Source organism: Aotus nancymaae, unplaced genomic scaffold (genome assembly GCF_030222135.1).
Source record: "Aotus nancymaae isolate 86718 unplaced genomic scaffold, 86718_ANA_hifiasm-v0.15.2.pri h1tg000046l, whole genome shotgun sequence".
Taxonomy (NCBI): Eukaryota; Metazoa; Chordata; class Mammalia; order Primates; family Aotidae; genus Aotus; species Aotus nancymaae.
Genome location: NW_026988460.1, coordinates 20,876,466 through 20,892,311, shown reverse-complemented (window position 1 = coordinate 20,892,311; position 15,846 = coordinate 20,876,466). Strand labels below are relative to the sequence as shown.

Below are 15,846 nucleotides of genomic sequence, written 5' to 3'. Positions count from 1 at the left end.
GCTAGGACAGGACCAGGACACAGTATTTTTCTATGGTGTTTGGCTGAAATAGAGCAGGTGCTGTCTGAAAGTGTTCTATTGCTAGGCAGCCCCTTTCCCGGTCTTGGCAAGACACAGCAGGCTTTTGTTTTGCCTGTGCCGATTGGCATTTCTGAGCTGCAAGCTTCTTCAGCTCAAAGTCTCTGATCTATGTGGCTGCACAAAATCCCTAGGAACTCATCACAGGGTCACTCATTGGGTCCCAATGTTCCTCACTGCTTTGCCTTTGCCTCTCCACCTGTCACAGTCTTCTTGTGTTTGCTTTAAATATAACATCCAGAGTTTTAGTTGTACTTAGCAGAAGAATAGAGAAAAGTACCTCTACCCAATCTTCCTGAAAGGAGACATCTCAGTATGTTTTAAAAGCTCTTGGCCAGGCGCAATGGCTCACACCTGTAATCCCAGCACTTTGGGAGGCCGAACCATTTGATGTCAGCAGTTTGAGACCAGCCTGGCCAACACAGTGAAACCCTGTCTCTACTAAAAATATAAAAATCAACCAGATATGGTGGCAGATGCCTGTTATCCCAGCAACTGGGGAGGCTGAGGCAGGAGAACTTCTTGAATTAGGGAGGTGAAAGTTGCAGTGGGCTGAGATCATGCCATTGCAATCCAGTCTGGGCAACAGAACGAGGCTCCATCTCAAAAAAACAAAAACAAACAAACAAAAAAAGCTCTCAGGCAGCCAGAGTTGAGAACTACTGGTATAGGCTGGCACCTCCATGAGAATAGGAACTGTGTTCATCCCTCGGCTATCATAATATCTGTACCTGGCAAGAATATTCATCAGTGAAGATTTTGTGGATGGTTTGATGAAAGAAAAGGAGAATGAATGGATATATGAATGAATAAATGATTGATCTATGAATATCAGAATAGAACTAGGAGCTAGGTTGACTCACACTCATCTATGCCCCTATATATAAATAACTCATATATATAAATATATAAATAACCCCTATATATAAATAGCCTGGCCCCAGAACCAGCAAGAGGGCTCAACCAGCAGGTGGTGCTAAAGAGCCCCAGGTGTGGGATGAGGTGGCAGGTGCAGGCAGGTGTCCCTGATCAGGTCACTTGACTGAAAGACGAAAGTTACAAGAACTCCTAATCACCTATGAGCTCTCTCTTATAAATGCCCCATCTCCCTCTTCTTTTTCTCCTGCCAGCTCTTCTATTTAGTTCAATATCATCAATCACTCTCTTTTGCCTCAAGAAGAGAACAGCCCAAATAACTCTGGTCTTCCTCAGAGTTTTTAATCTCTAAGGAGTCAGAACAAAATGAAAACATTATTCATCATGTCCTGAAATGATACTTGTGTATTTGCTGGGTTTGGTGGCATGACCACTGTGTCGTTGTCTCATGTTGGCACAGATGTCCATATTTTCCAATTCCCTGGAATCTTTATTTAAAGCATTTATTTATTTTCCTGACTTCACCGTGAAAAGGAGGATGGTATATGCATTGTGTCCTCTTCTCCTGTTAGCAAGGATGTCCGTGTTTTCAATTCCCTGGAATCTTTATTTAAAGTGTTTATTTATATCCCTCTCTTCACAATGAAAAAGAGGATGGGGCGGGGAGAGTATGTGAAGTTTACTCATAGATCTTAGCAGATGGGTGCCACTTGGACCATTAAGTGAAACTTGCTCTTCAGTCACTCTGGAATCTCTTAGTGCAGGCACCAAGCCCTGTAAATGCCAGAAGCCTCTGTTTCCACATCATTAAAATGGGAGGTTGTGGCAGAATTATTTTCATGAGGTCACCAGCAAGATGAGGATTAAATGATGCAATATGGCAAATCTCCCAGCCTGATGCAATCCAGAAAATGCTACTTTTCTTTTTCTTCATTGCTTTTTGGGGTCAGAAGGTAAGAGATAACTAAGCTGGGCTTTTAATGCTGCTTTTTTGCCATTTAGTGACAATATCCTTCAGCTTCCCTTTCTTTCACTGAGCTTTAATAATCCAAGCCTGTCACCCCAGGGCTGGGGGTTGTAGGGAGTAGACAAACAATCAAGCAAGTTCAATCCCTTAAACCAAAGTATAAAATGAGAGAAGATCACAGACGTGCAGGAGGAAAGGGTTTGATGTAGCTCAGTCATTTCTCTCCTTCCACTTCTGATGACTAAGTTAGAAGTTACCCATAACATCTCCCTGCCCCTTTTACAAGAAATCATGAGATCTATTTAATCTAAACCTTGGTTCTGACTAAAGCAGTTCTTCTGCTAAGCAACTAGTTTATTTTCATTTAAATGACACTGAGAATCTCATAATTGATTCTGTTTCCCAGAATCTGGTGTAATGAAATAGATTTTTAAAACAGAGAGATCTGGAACCCAAAGCAGCCTCTTTCTTAGTCCACTGAAAATATTTTTTAAAAACTTGATTGAGGTGTAATTTACGTATCATAAAATTCACCCATTCTAAGTGAATCATACAACTCCAGTTATTGTTAGTAAATTTACAGAGTTGTATAATCATCATCAGAATCCAATTTTAGGACATTTCTGTCTTTTCCAAAAGATCCCTTCCTGTTCCCCCTCCACTATCAAGCAACCACTAATCTATTCTCTGTCTCTATAAATTTGCCTATTTTGGACATTTCACATAAATTGAATCATTCCATGTGTTGCCTTTTGCCTCTGGCTTCATTCACCTAGCATGATGCTTTACAGTTCATTCATGCTGTAACTTGGAACAGTATTTTGTTCCTCTTTATTGACAAATAGACCACATTTTGATTATCCATTCACCAGTTGATGAACATTTGGGCTTTTTCCACTTTTTGGCTGTTATGAATAATGCTATAAATATCTGCATGCAAGTTTTTCTGTGGTCACGTTATCAGTTCTCTTGGGTATATATCTAGGTGTGGAAGCAGGTCATATGGTAACTATGTTTAACCATTTGGAGAACTGTCAGACTGCTTTTTACAGTAGCAGCACCATTTTACATTTCTACCAAACAGACAGCTGACTGGTTGGGGGGCAGACAGATCAGCTGATTGGGTGAGGCGCAGACAGGTTAGCTGACTGGGTGGGGCACAGACAGATCAGGTAACTGGTTGGGTAGGAAAATTATGAAGCCTTCCAAAGAAATTTACAAGCCAAGCTTCAGTCTTGAGCTTTCAAGGGTCCATAAATTGTTGGGGAATCAGATTTGGTACTTCTATCCTGTGTGTATTTAATATGCAAGTTGAGAATTAAATGCTGCCAGTTCTAAACAGGGCCTGGTGCATGTGGAAAATAAGAACTTTGAGAATTCTTATTTCTCCACATCTTCACCCACACTTGTTACTGTCCTTCTTTCTAAGTTATAGTCATCCTAGTAGATGTGAAGTGCTATCTCACTGTGGTTTTTATTTTTATTTTCCTAATGACTAATGATGTTGAACATCTTTTCATGTGCTTTTGAGCCATTCCTGTATCTTGTTTGGTGAAATGTCTGTATAAATCCTTTGCCCGTTTATAAATTGGGTTATTTATCTTCTTATGATTTGAGTTGGAAGAGTTATTTCTATATTTTGGATACATCAGATATATGATGTATCAGATACATGACCTATAAATATTTTCTTTCATTCTGTAGCTTTTCATTTTCTTAGTGGTACCTCTTGAAACCCAAAAGTTTCTCATCTTGACGAAGTCCAATTTAGCAGTTTTTAAGAAATTCCTTGTGCCTTCGGTGTCATATCTAAGAAATCTTTGCCTAACTCAAGGTCACAAAGATTTAGCTCTTACATTTAGGACTATCATTAATTATGAGTTAATTTTTTAGTATGATATGAGGGAAAGGTCTAAATTCATCCTTCTGCAGGTAGATCTCTGTTGTTCCAGCATATGAATTATTGCATTGTGTCTGCTGCCTTCTTCTATTCCCTCCTTTATTTCAGCATTCCCAGAGGTGAACAACCCTCCCCCTCTTGCCCCCAGTGGCAGCCCCCCACCCCCTACTTACTCACCACTTTAGTATATGAGACCAACAGACTGTCTTTATGGGACAACTCCAATTCCAGTGTTCCAGAACAGAGAACTGGGATGACTGATCTGTTCTGGGTCAGGGGACAACTTCTGGTTCAATCACATGTGCCCAGGGATCAGGGTTACATGGCATGGCTATGGCTGCCAGAGCCCACCCTAGGTGAGATGATGGTTCTCAGAGAGGAAGCTTGACTTGAACTGGGAAAATACCCCAAAAGGTGTTCACTCCTGGGTCATTATCTCATATTCAGCATTCTACATCCCCTACGAACCAGCTTGAGGTTCCTACCTGGGGGCTCACAGGTCAAATCCCCCAGATTGGTTTTGTTTACCCTGGGGAGTGTTCAAGGAGATAAATGAAACAATTGAATAATTGATAGCATTTAAAAACTTTAAAATTTCATGTAAAAACTCCAGATTTTGTTTCCTTTTAAAAGCAGGCAGATCTGAGTCTGCAGCAGTTGGTGGCATGTGAGTGGCAGCTGTACTCTTAAAGCAGAGAACGGGCTCTCCAAGTTGCCCCAGTCCCTACCACTCCCTCTTGCTCTACACACAGTCCTCTGTTCTTAGTAGCTTTTCTTCTCTGACTCTGTAGACTCTTTACATATGTACCTCCACCCCTGGAAAAGCCACTGGGGCCACTGCCTGCCCACAAGGTCATCTGCTTCTTGCATCTTACCCAGAGACTGAAGCCAGAACTCCCCTAGATTCTGAGTCAGTCAGGTTCCTGCAACACTGAGCTCATAATGGAATTTTGCTATTTGCAGTCTGCTCTGTTCATCACAACTGGTGAAATAGATAAGCCTGGGTGTTTCATGGAAATTATGACCTGGCCAGACTTAATGAGACTGTGCAGTACTGGAGCACCCTCATGCATGGTGCCTCTTTCTCAGAATTAAGTCAAAGAAGTGTTCTGACTTACTTGACTAGAATAACCAGCCATACAAATGAGGAAGAGGATAGAGCAGTTTGCACTGGGGAGTAGCAGGTGAATCAGTTTAGAATAAATCAAGAAAGGAATCCCAAACTCTCACTTTGTACTAGAGAAAATAGAAGTTGTGCTAAGCATGTGGAAAACATTTCTTTATTTTTATTTTGTTTATTAAAGGAATCTATTTTATTTTTTTTTTCCAAAATGAATGCAGTTAGCTCTCATTTTCCCTATTATAAAATGAAGACAATCTCATTGTTGAAATCCTGGGAAATACCAAAGATAATAAGTATCATCCAGTACGCAGAGAAAACCATGGCTGATGTAACATAACAGAGATTCGCCCTGGATAGAAGCCTGTTGGTTAATGGTATTGACGTTGTCCTGTACAAATAAACCACATCTTTTATAAATTTGATTCCATCATGAGCGTTTTCCCATCTCATTTCTGGTGCTCCATAATGATTATCAATGACCCCATGATAATCTATTCTGTAGCTACCTCAGATACATTTAGTTCCCAAATGCCAGCTCATTTCCCTTTGTTTCCTATCAAAACTAATGTTGCAGTAAGCATTTCTGTGCATAAATCTTTATTTACATTTTAAATTACCATGAGAGAAATTTCTAACTATAAAGTGTCCAGGGAAAAGTAGAAAAGTGGACCCATACTTTTGGGTCCACTCAGGTGATCCACCCGCCTGGGCCTCTCAATTTTGGGTTGTCATGACTGGGAGCTGACAGCTACTGGCATCAAGTGAGTGGAGGCTAGGGATGATGCTAAACGTCATCACCCATTACACAGGACAGCCCCCCACAATGAAGAATCATACAGCTCAAATGTCAATGCTAAGACCAAGGTTAAGAAACCCTGAGTTAGGGCCAGGCATGGTGGCTCATGCCTGTAATCCCAGCACTTTGGGAGAATGAGGCAGGCAAATCCCTTGAGGTCTGGAGTTTGAGACTAGCCTGGCCAACATAGAAAACCCCTCTACTAAAAATACAAAAATTAGCTGAGTATAGTGGTGCACACCTATAGTCCAAGGTACTCAGGAGGCTGAGGTAGGGGAATCACTTCAACCCGGGAGACAGAGGTGGCACTGAGCCGAGATCATGCCACTGCACTCCAGCCTGGGTGACGGAGAGAGACTTCATCTAAAAATAAAAAAAAATTAAAAAAAGATAGAAGCCCTGAATTAGATAGACCTAGGTCCATACCTTAACTTCAGCAACCACTTCCCAGCTGTGTGCCAGCTGTGTGACCCTGAGTAAGCTGCTTCACCCCTTGAGCTGGAGCTGACCATTTCCTCCCCTCCACCTCGGGGATCACCAGATATTCATTCCTCTTGGGCTTGTGGGCATTTAGTAACTGATGTGTGAGAAGCGCCAGCCCTGGGGCTTGGCTCCTTGCTGTTTCAGCTGCCCCTGTTGGTGTGGCACGATATGCAAGGAACGCTGACTGGGTTGTTTGCTGGAACATGGGCCTGATGGGATTAGACTATAATCACTCTAGTCAAAGCCCTTTCCCACTTAATGGTTTCAGAATGTAGTCATTGCCTTAATTCAAAAATGATGATTTGCTTGTACACTCTTAGAGAAGAAGAGTCCATTTCTGCTTTTTACTAAGTAATCGCAGAGCTTTCCCACTCCACTGTCTCCATTGATCCTCCCAACGGCCCAGACAGGAGGGCTTACTATTCTCCTTACTTTAAAGGTGAGAAAACTGGCACCCAAAGCTGTTTACTCAAGGCACGCATGCTCACACACACAGTCTTACACACTCACACACATATACTCACACTCATACATGCTCATACACACACTCACAAACCACACACACATCTACACTCACATATACACACATACACTGACACACATTCATACACACATCACACACACTCATACACACTCACACATACACTGACACATTTGCACACTCACCCATACACACATACACAGACTCTCACACATAGTAACACATGTACACTCACACACACACATGCACATACACATTCACTCACACATTCACACACACACACACACATCCCGGTAAGCAGCAGAGCACAGAGTGTGGGTGAAGACCCAGCTCCTGCCTCTGGAACTCTCCCTAGGCTGCTAATCTGAGAACGCAGCACTAGGGAGGACCTGCAGGTGACCACCTTCCTTGCAGACAAGCCCTCATCTCATGTGGCTCTTCTAGCTTTTATTCTCTCTGCCCAGAGCATCTGTCCAGCACTGTTTCCATAGGCTTGGCTTTATCCTCAGAGAGGGCACCTCAGACCCAGTGGGGTCTCCTGGGTGGTGTGTAGTGACATAGGATCCATGTCCCCAGATAGCTCCCACATCTTTACCAGAGTATCTGACTTTTCTTTGAAATTTATACAAGGAAAACCTCAGGGACCAGATTTTTCAAAATGCAGGTTCCTGAGGGAGGGAAAAACACCTTACATTAGTCATCTCACTAACCAGAAGTATCCATTCAAGCTATTTTTTATTCATTTCTCAGTACATTGCAGGCATTGGTAGATTTCACCCTTAAATGTTTAATATGCTACACTAGTTTTTAGTTCAGTAATGTTAATTCAATCATACCTTTTCTTTCTTTAAACAGAAAGGAAAAATATAGATTTTTTAATAAAAACAAATCATGGCTGGAGATGGTGACTTACGCACCTGTAATCCCAGCACTTTGGGAGGCCAAGGTGGGCCAAGGAGTTAGAGACCAGCCTGGGCAATACAGTGAGACCCTCTCTCAACAGAAAATACAAAAAATTAGCCAGGTGTGGTGGTGCGTGCCTATGGTCCCTCCCAGCTACTCAGGAGACCGTGGTGGGAGAATTGCTTGAATCATTTTCTGTCAAATATGATTGTTAGATGATAAAGTGTATTCACAATTTTTTTGAGATGGATTCTCACTCTGTTGCCAGTCTGAAACGCAATGGCATGATATTGGCTCACTGTGATGGCATGGATACTGCCAGGTATCCCCTAGGGGATAGAACCACTGATCTAACTGAAGAGCATGCATCTTGGGTTCATGACAACCATTCAACACCACGCCCAGCCTCACAATTTTTAAAAAATGGGTTTTCAGATGGGTGCAGTGGCTCACATCTGTAACTCCTGCATTTTGGTAGGCTGAGGCGGGTGGATCACTGAGGTCAGGAGTTTGAGACCAGCCTAACCAACATGGTGAAACCTATCCCTACTAAAAATACAAAATTAGCCAGGGGTGGTGGCATATGCCTGTAATCCCAGCTACATGGGAGGCTGAGGCAAGAGAATTGCTTGAACCCAGGAGGCAGAGGTTGCAGTGAGTTGAGATTGCGTCATTGCACTCCAGCTTGGGCAACGAGAACAAAACTCCATCTCAAATAAAATTAAAATTAAAAAATAAAATAGAAAATTGTTTCTCTCTCTTCTATGTGCCAGACAATGAGGAAAAAAGAGAAAGGAGACATCCCCAGAGGCCAGGGAGCTCAGAGCCACCTCAAGAATGCCAAGTTGGGGAAGTGTTTAGGGGAACGACTTCCTGCTTCCTTCCAAACAAAATAATAAAATATAAAAATCCCTGAGACAATACTGCCTTAGCCTTATGAACACCAAAAATCAGAGACAGGTCTCAGTTAATTTAGAAAGTTTATTTTGCCAAGGTTCAGAACGCACCCCCATGACACAGCAACAGGAGGTCCTGACGATGTGCCCAAGGTGGTCAGAGCAGTTTGGTTTTATACATTCTAGGGAAATATGAGACATCAATCAACATATGCAAGATGAACATTTGTTTGGTCTGGGAAAGGCAGGACAACTTGAAGTGGGGAGGAAGCTCCCATGTCATAGGTAGATGTTAGAAACAAGTGCTAGTGCTGCAAAGAAAACCAGCACATAGGCAGAAAATTACCCAGCAAGGCAAATTCACTTCTGCAGAAGGGTGCAGCTAGCGCCAGTCATGATCTCAAGAACACACTGAGCAGGGTGGAGCAGGGGTTTTTATCCCTAATGTAGTTCCTGGCACTTCTATGTCCTTTCCACATTGGTTGGGGTTGGGCCTCACCATCTAAGCTAACTTGATTGGCTAAGGTTTAAAATTGAATAGGGTCTATTAGGTGGGAAGGAAGACGGACTGTCCATTACTAGGCAGGAAGGCATATCTGGACTTGTCTGGGCACAGCAAAGGCAGGAAGGTTGTTTACAGATCAGGTAGCTAGGAGACAAGGAAGTTGGTCTTAAGAAACAAAGAACAGGGAAATAAAGCTTTTTGAACAGGAATTTACATCTCTGATAATTTCCCCATCTTGATTTTATACTTTTTACTCTTCAAAATGCCTTAGCATATCTAGGCTCTGATGTTCTTCTTGGGTGTCAAGAAGGAAGAGTTTATCTTAATAAGGTGGGGGTGAACTAAAGGAGGTATTGGTGAGAGCTGTTTCTGTAAGTCTTTGCACTAAACCACAAATATAGGATTATGATACAGCATCCTAGAAGAATGAGCACACCTTTAACGATTACAAGAGAGGCGAATATTGAGGTCATAATTCTTTTCCATTTCCTGAACTATTTCTCCACAAAGCTTGTAAAGGGGTCATCTATTTCAGAATTTTAACTAACTCATTTGATAAGGAGGTAAGGCCTTGTAAGGCTTTCGTTATTGTTCCATCAGGGGTGGTGGTATTAGGAATAAAAGTACAACATTGAACTCCAATCATGACACACACTCTGCCTTTTTCAGCTAATATCATGTCAAGGGCTCTTCTATTTTCCCAGGCCATTTGGCTGGTAGGGCCTAATTGTTCAGCTATTTCTTTAATTGCATCTCTAGTAAAATTAGCAAAGTGTTATGATAGATATAATTTATCCAAGCTGCTTTCTTGTTTACAGTTGACTACCAGAACAATATAGACTCAAATCCTGCAACTATTTGATTTCAGGCTTTGAATTCATCTCGTACCCCTCATGGTACTCTGATAGCATCTATATAAACATGAGGATCAAAGGGTCCATGAGGGACATCTCTCTTTTTAAGATATTCTGTCTTCAACTTTCTTGGTTGATGAAACGCCGAGGTGAAAGGGATAGCCAATTGAATTAGAGTGCAAGTGTCACTCCAGTTACTTGGCAGAGTACCCAGCAATAGTCCCCTGCAATACCACCATACATCTGCTCAGGAATGAACAAGGGCAGACTGATCAGTAAGCTCTTGAAAAGGCTTCGTTTCACTACACCCTGTTGTTAGGTCCCCAGGGAATGCTAACTTTACCCCTGCTGTGAAAGACACTAAGTGAAGTTAACTTCAGGGGCTGGAGGCGGGATGGCCCTCAGGCACTGACCTGCAGGGCTTTTGACTTCAGGGAACAGCAGTGAAAGAGTCTTGCATGACTGATTACCCCAGGCTGTGGAGTTCTGGAAGAGAGCTACCATACAGCTCATGCCTCATTGATCAGATGACCATCCAAGTGGGAAGGGGACAGTTTGGGTTTCTGGCCTACCTGTCGCACAAGCGTAACAGTTGCTTTTATTTAGCCTGCAGACAGAATATTTAATCCATTCTAACCAGGCATTTGCATCTTGACATCATGTTTGAATAGCTAGAGTTTGCTTTAAATCTTTAACTTCTGCAATGGCTACTTTAGCTTTATCATTGGGGTGAAGCGAGAAAAAGTTTGGTTAGTGGAGGGTTTAGGAGGAAAGGGAGAAGGGGGTGAAGGAGGTGGAGGGGCAATGAAGTGCATTTTGAAATATCCTATAGGGTCTGTCCTTGAGAATTCTGCTCCTATACCATAAAAATGGGTCAAGGAAGGGTAAGAACCTTGGGAAGTTGGGATAGTAGTGGAAATTTGTACAGAATTATACTGGTTATATTGGCAATTGGGAGGAATACTCCTTTTAGTGAAATAAATGTATGGTTTTAGGAATATGCAACTACCCATTGGGGCAGGCCATCCTTGGTTTTTGGTGGTCCATAGAACTTTGGACCAACTACAGCAGAGATGCTGATGCTCTGCTTTAGGAGGAAAAGATTCCCAATCAGTGGATTCTCCATTAAAATCTTCCCAGACTAATTGACCCTGGTTAACAGATTTCCAGTCTGAGGAGAGCCAGGAAGGACAAAGATACTTTTCTAAAGTAGACAGTTGGCTTTGACCTTGCAGATCTCCACGGGATATGACAAGACAAGCATCAGAAGTGATAGTTTGAGGTGAGCTAGACTTGGTAATATTAATAATAAGATGTGGGGTAGCTGGGGGAAAGAGGAAACAAGGAGGAGGAATGTTACTTTGGTGGGGGTAGGTCCTGGAACAACAGTTCATGACTTTGGAGAGGGTAACACCTTTTTGACTCGGATATGATGGGTCCATCCTCTCTCAGCAGTCTGGACTGCTGTCTCAGTTGTGAGAGCACTAGGTAAGGTCCTTGCCAAGTGGGTTGAAGCTCTCCTTCTTTCCAGCTTCTGGTAAGGACATGATCTCCGGGCTGGTGTTGATGAACTGGGAATTCAAGGGATGGAGTTTGTGCTAGGAGGCCTGGAGTCCTAGGGGAGGAGAGGGTAGAAGATAGGCCTAATACATAGTTTCTAAGAAATTGATCTTTCATTTCAAATGTAGGAAGATCAGAAGCAGAATGTAGATAGACGATCCGTAAAGCATCTCATAAGAGGATAGGCCTGTCTTTTGAGGGAGCAGTTCACACTCTCAACAGGGCAATAGGCCTTTCTACTTTCCCTAATGAGGGCATATGCTACATCGTGGTATTCCTATTTTCTTTAGGGTTTGTTTGTTGGTTTTTCTGCACACTATGCAACTATCTGCAACTTGTCTAGCAAGGGTATAAATTCCTATGCCTCTATAAACTCTAAGGACTGCATCACACCTAGCATGGGGGGCCCCGGTGAGTTCCTTGATGTAGCTGTGACAATATCTCTTGTATGAGGGGCTTAGACAGCATTTCTCTTGTCTGGTAGTGCCATTTTCTCTGGTGGCTTTCTTTGGCTTCTATTTCTTTAAACTCTTCTTGCTCTATAGGGGAGAAGATAGAGACTGCAGCTGGAGGGGGAAGATAAGGGGCTAGGTGGAAAATGGGTGCTACTTGAGAAGAGGCAGCTTGTTTGGCTACTTGGGCAGCCAGATTATTCCCTTGGCTCTCGAAGGAAAGATTCTTCTAGTGACCTGGAACATGAACAACTGCTGTCTCTTCTGGCAGCTGTAAGTTCTCTAGTACCTGGATTATCAAGTCTCTATGGACTAAGTTTTGGCCTTTACTGTTAGTGAGGCCTCGCTCTGCCCAAATTTTCCCAAAGGTGTGGACTACTCCAAAGATATACTTGGAGTGAGTATAAATAGTTCCTTCCTGGTTTTGCAGAAATTTTAAGGCTTGGTTTAGTGCAAACAACTCACATGCTTGCACAGACCAGTCATTAGGTAGGGCGTCTCCGTCTACTACTGAGTACCTGTTATGCCTTTTCCCTTTTATTACTTGAGAAGAACCATCTACAAAAAGGTATCTTCCGGTTTGAGAGGGAGTTTATCTAAACATCTATGCCCAAGTTCTTCTGGGGATTTCCTGTTAAGAAGGCAGCAGGGTTAAGTGAATCATCAGTGGTTAGGGTTAAGTCATCTTTTTCTTGTTGGAGAATCAAGAAAATAGAAAATGTGAAGCTATCTTTTAGATATAACAAGATATTTAACATTTTTATTTTAAAATTCTTGAGTCAGTAAGCCACCTTTCTACCTTCTGACTTAGGATAGTTCAGACCTGACCTGGTGAGGTGTGCTCACAATGAGGTTTCCTCCAAAAGTTACTTTTCTGCTTTCTTCTGTTAGCAAGGCAGTTGCCGCTACAGATTTAATGCATTTGGACCATCCGAGGGTTACTGGGTCAAGAATTTTTATAGGAAGGCTATGGGTTGCCGGTGGCCTTCATGCTTTTGAGTAAGTATTCCTAAGGCTATGCCCTTGTTTACATTGACAAAAAGATGAAACGGATGCTTAAGGAGGGTAAAGCTAGGACAGGAGCAGTTACTAATAGATGTTTTAACCTTTCCATCTGTTGGATTTCTGGTAATTGCCAAATGAGGGGTTCGGGCTTGTCTTGCGTGAGCTTTTTGTATAAGGGTTTTGTTTCTAGGGCCTAAGAGTCTATCCATAGAAGACAGTATCCAACTAATCCTCCTTCAATCCATTCAAGCCCAATTTTCTGTTTACCTTTGCTAATTAAATGCCCTAAGTATGTTTACTTCAGTTTCTACAAATTGGAGTTTGTTTTTCAAGACTCTTAACCCTTCATCCCATAGAAAATTTAAGACAAGGGGTGAGAAGACTGCTACTCCTTCTCTATCATCTCTTGAAATTAGAAGATTATCCATGTACTGGAGGAGGCATATGCACAAGGGCAGGGAAAGTTTCTCTAGCACTTGTTCTGACATTTGACTAAATACATTTGGAGACTCCATAAATCCTTGGGATAAGACTGTTCATCGGTATTGCTGTTTTCAACCACAGTGAGGGTCTTCCCACTCAAAGGCAAATAGGTCCCAGCTGTCCTTTGCTAACAGACAAGCCCAGAAGGCATCATTTAAATCTAGTATTGTAAACCACTGGTGGCTGTATGGGATCCTACTGATAATAGTATAAGGATTGGGAACAACAGGGTGTGTAGTTTGGAGTATCTGTTTAATAGCTCTAAGGTCTTGTGCTAACCAGTATGACCCATCTGGCTTCTTTACAAACAATATTGGAGTGTTATAGGGTGACACACAGGGTTCAAGAAGCCCATCACAAAGAAGACTTTCAATTATAGGTGGTCTTAAATTTACCCTCGCTTCTAAAGGAATAGGATATTGCTTTCGCTTTACTACTTCCCCAGGGGTTTTTAATTTAACATGAATGACAGAATCTGTAACTTTCCTCAATTCACATCTTTTGACCGTACCTTGGGATGACTGTGTTCTTTGTCTGCAGTGGTGAGCAAGTTTAGGGAGGGGAGGAATTTTCCATGGTTGATTTGGGGACCTACGCCTAATTTTAGCATTAAATCTCTTCCTGATAGATTTGTCCCTGCTTCTGGAATTAACAAATTTGATACTAGCTGATTGGTTTTTATATTTCACTTCTGTCTCCTCTAAGATTTTTGCTTTAAATCCTTCTCCTTTTACCCCTAAGATAAAAAGTTCTTCTTGTGAACAAGTTACACTAGATGGAAGATAACAAACTGAGGAGCAAACTGCTCCAGAAGCAATTAAAAAGGTAATAAGCTCAGGTTTAGGTCCCACTTCTAAATGTATTAAGGACTCTGTGGGACTCAAGATAAAAAGATAGAGCCCCTGACTTCCCTAGTCTTCTTCAGAAGCCATTCTTCCTTTTCCCACTGGGGACATTGTCTTTTAAAGTGACCTATTTTTCCCTATTTGAAACATTTGTTCTTAATTTCTTAGTAATGTCTGGTCAGCTACTGGTGACAAAGTGGAGCTTTAACATTCTTTGTCCAAGGGGGTCTTCTGATTCTAGGCCAGCATATTTTCTCATTTGCATTTTAAGCCTTTCTAAAAATTCTGTCAGTCCCTCATCTTTTCCCTGTTTTATATTAAAGACCTTGGTAAGATTTTGGGTGTGGGGCACCAATTCTCAAATTCTTTTATTACCATCTCCCTAAGGTCCTTTATATTTCCTCAATGGGCTATCTTGTTGTTATCCCATTGGGGATCCTGGGCTGGGAATTTTGTTCAGCCACTGGGACGTTCTGACCAAGAGGGTGTTCACTTTCCCAAACAGTCATGGTGGCCCTGTGTATCATGCTCCTTTCTTCTCCTGAGAATAAGATGCCTAAGATAGACATTAACTCGGCCCAAGTATATAACTGGGATTCTAAAACTGATTGATTTGATCTGACACTCCATAAGGGTCATCTAAGAGTGGTTTAAGCTTCTCTTTTAGGTTTCAGACTTCTAGCTGGTTAAGGGGCATTCACAAAGCCAACACCTCCTCCTCCAAGAGGCACTTCCCTTAAGGGAAAAAGAGAGCAGACTCTTTGGAGGTGCTGAGGAAATGAAAATTTTACATATCTTTCTTACATTATTCTATCTCATGCTGAAGTCCTCTTGAGGGGTGACACTCAGGATTATAGCGGGGAGGAATAACACGAGTAGGGGAAGGGTCTGGGGTGGCAGCTGCCTTGGGGAGAGGAAGGTTTTTTAGTCCAAATAAAACAGCAGTATTTTATCATTTGCTGCTTTTTCTTGTGTTTGGTCTTTCCATTATCCTTCCAATATTCTAACATTAGGCCCACGGGACTATCAGAGGAGATATTATCATGATCATAATCTTTCCTATCTTTCATCTTACTTACTATATTTCCTGTCCTGGAGAAAGTATCTTTCCCTGAGTCCGTGGGACTCAATCTCTCTTACTAGAGATTTCTTGCACCCAGTGAGTCTGTGGGGCTCAACCTCTCCTACTAGAGATTTCTTGCACCCAGTGAGTCTGTGGGGCTCAACCTCTCGTACTAGAGATTTCTTGCACCCTAGCGAGTCTATGGGGCTCAACTTCTCCTACTAAAGCTTTCTTGTACCCTAGAGGCTCAGCCCCCACCCCCTCCGCCCCCACTGGAGGTTTCTTGCACTCTTCAGCTTTTTCTTCATCCTTCTCTGTCTGCTTCCCTTGTGGAAATTTTCAGTTCCCTCTTTGCATCGGCAGGTTGGTATAAACCCCACAACAGGCAAGACCCTTTAAGCTATATGAGGCATCCGCAGAACCAGATCCAGACTCTGAACTTGCTCCACACTCAATTATGCATCTCACGCACTTTTAACCTCCAGGATGTCCCGACCACCAAGGAAATACTTCACCACCACTGTGGGTTTTCTTACCTTAGTCTGTGCACAGAGTTACCTGGTCACTGTGGTATCT

General features: G+C 42.3%; 1 protein-coding gene across 4 annotated transcripts in view; it reads left to right on the top strand.

Moving 5' to 3' along the window:
• HRH1 (histamine receptor H1) overlaps nucleotides 1–15,846 on the top strand; it is a 115,815-nt gene that overhangs the window by 92,655 nt on the left and 7,314 nt on the right. The window contains exon 1 of one of the 4 annotated variants that reach the window (XM_064361983.1): nucleotides 1,839–1,907. The exons of the other annotated variants lie outside the window; for them this stretch is intronic. The gene's annotated coding sequence lies outside the window, so the exon portion shown is untranslated. Of the gene's footprint in view, nucleotides 1–1,838; nucleotides 1,908–15,846 lie in introns of those variants that run through there. 4 annotated transcript variants of the gene reach the window in all.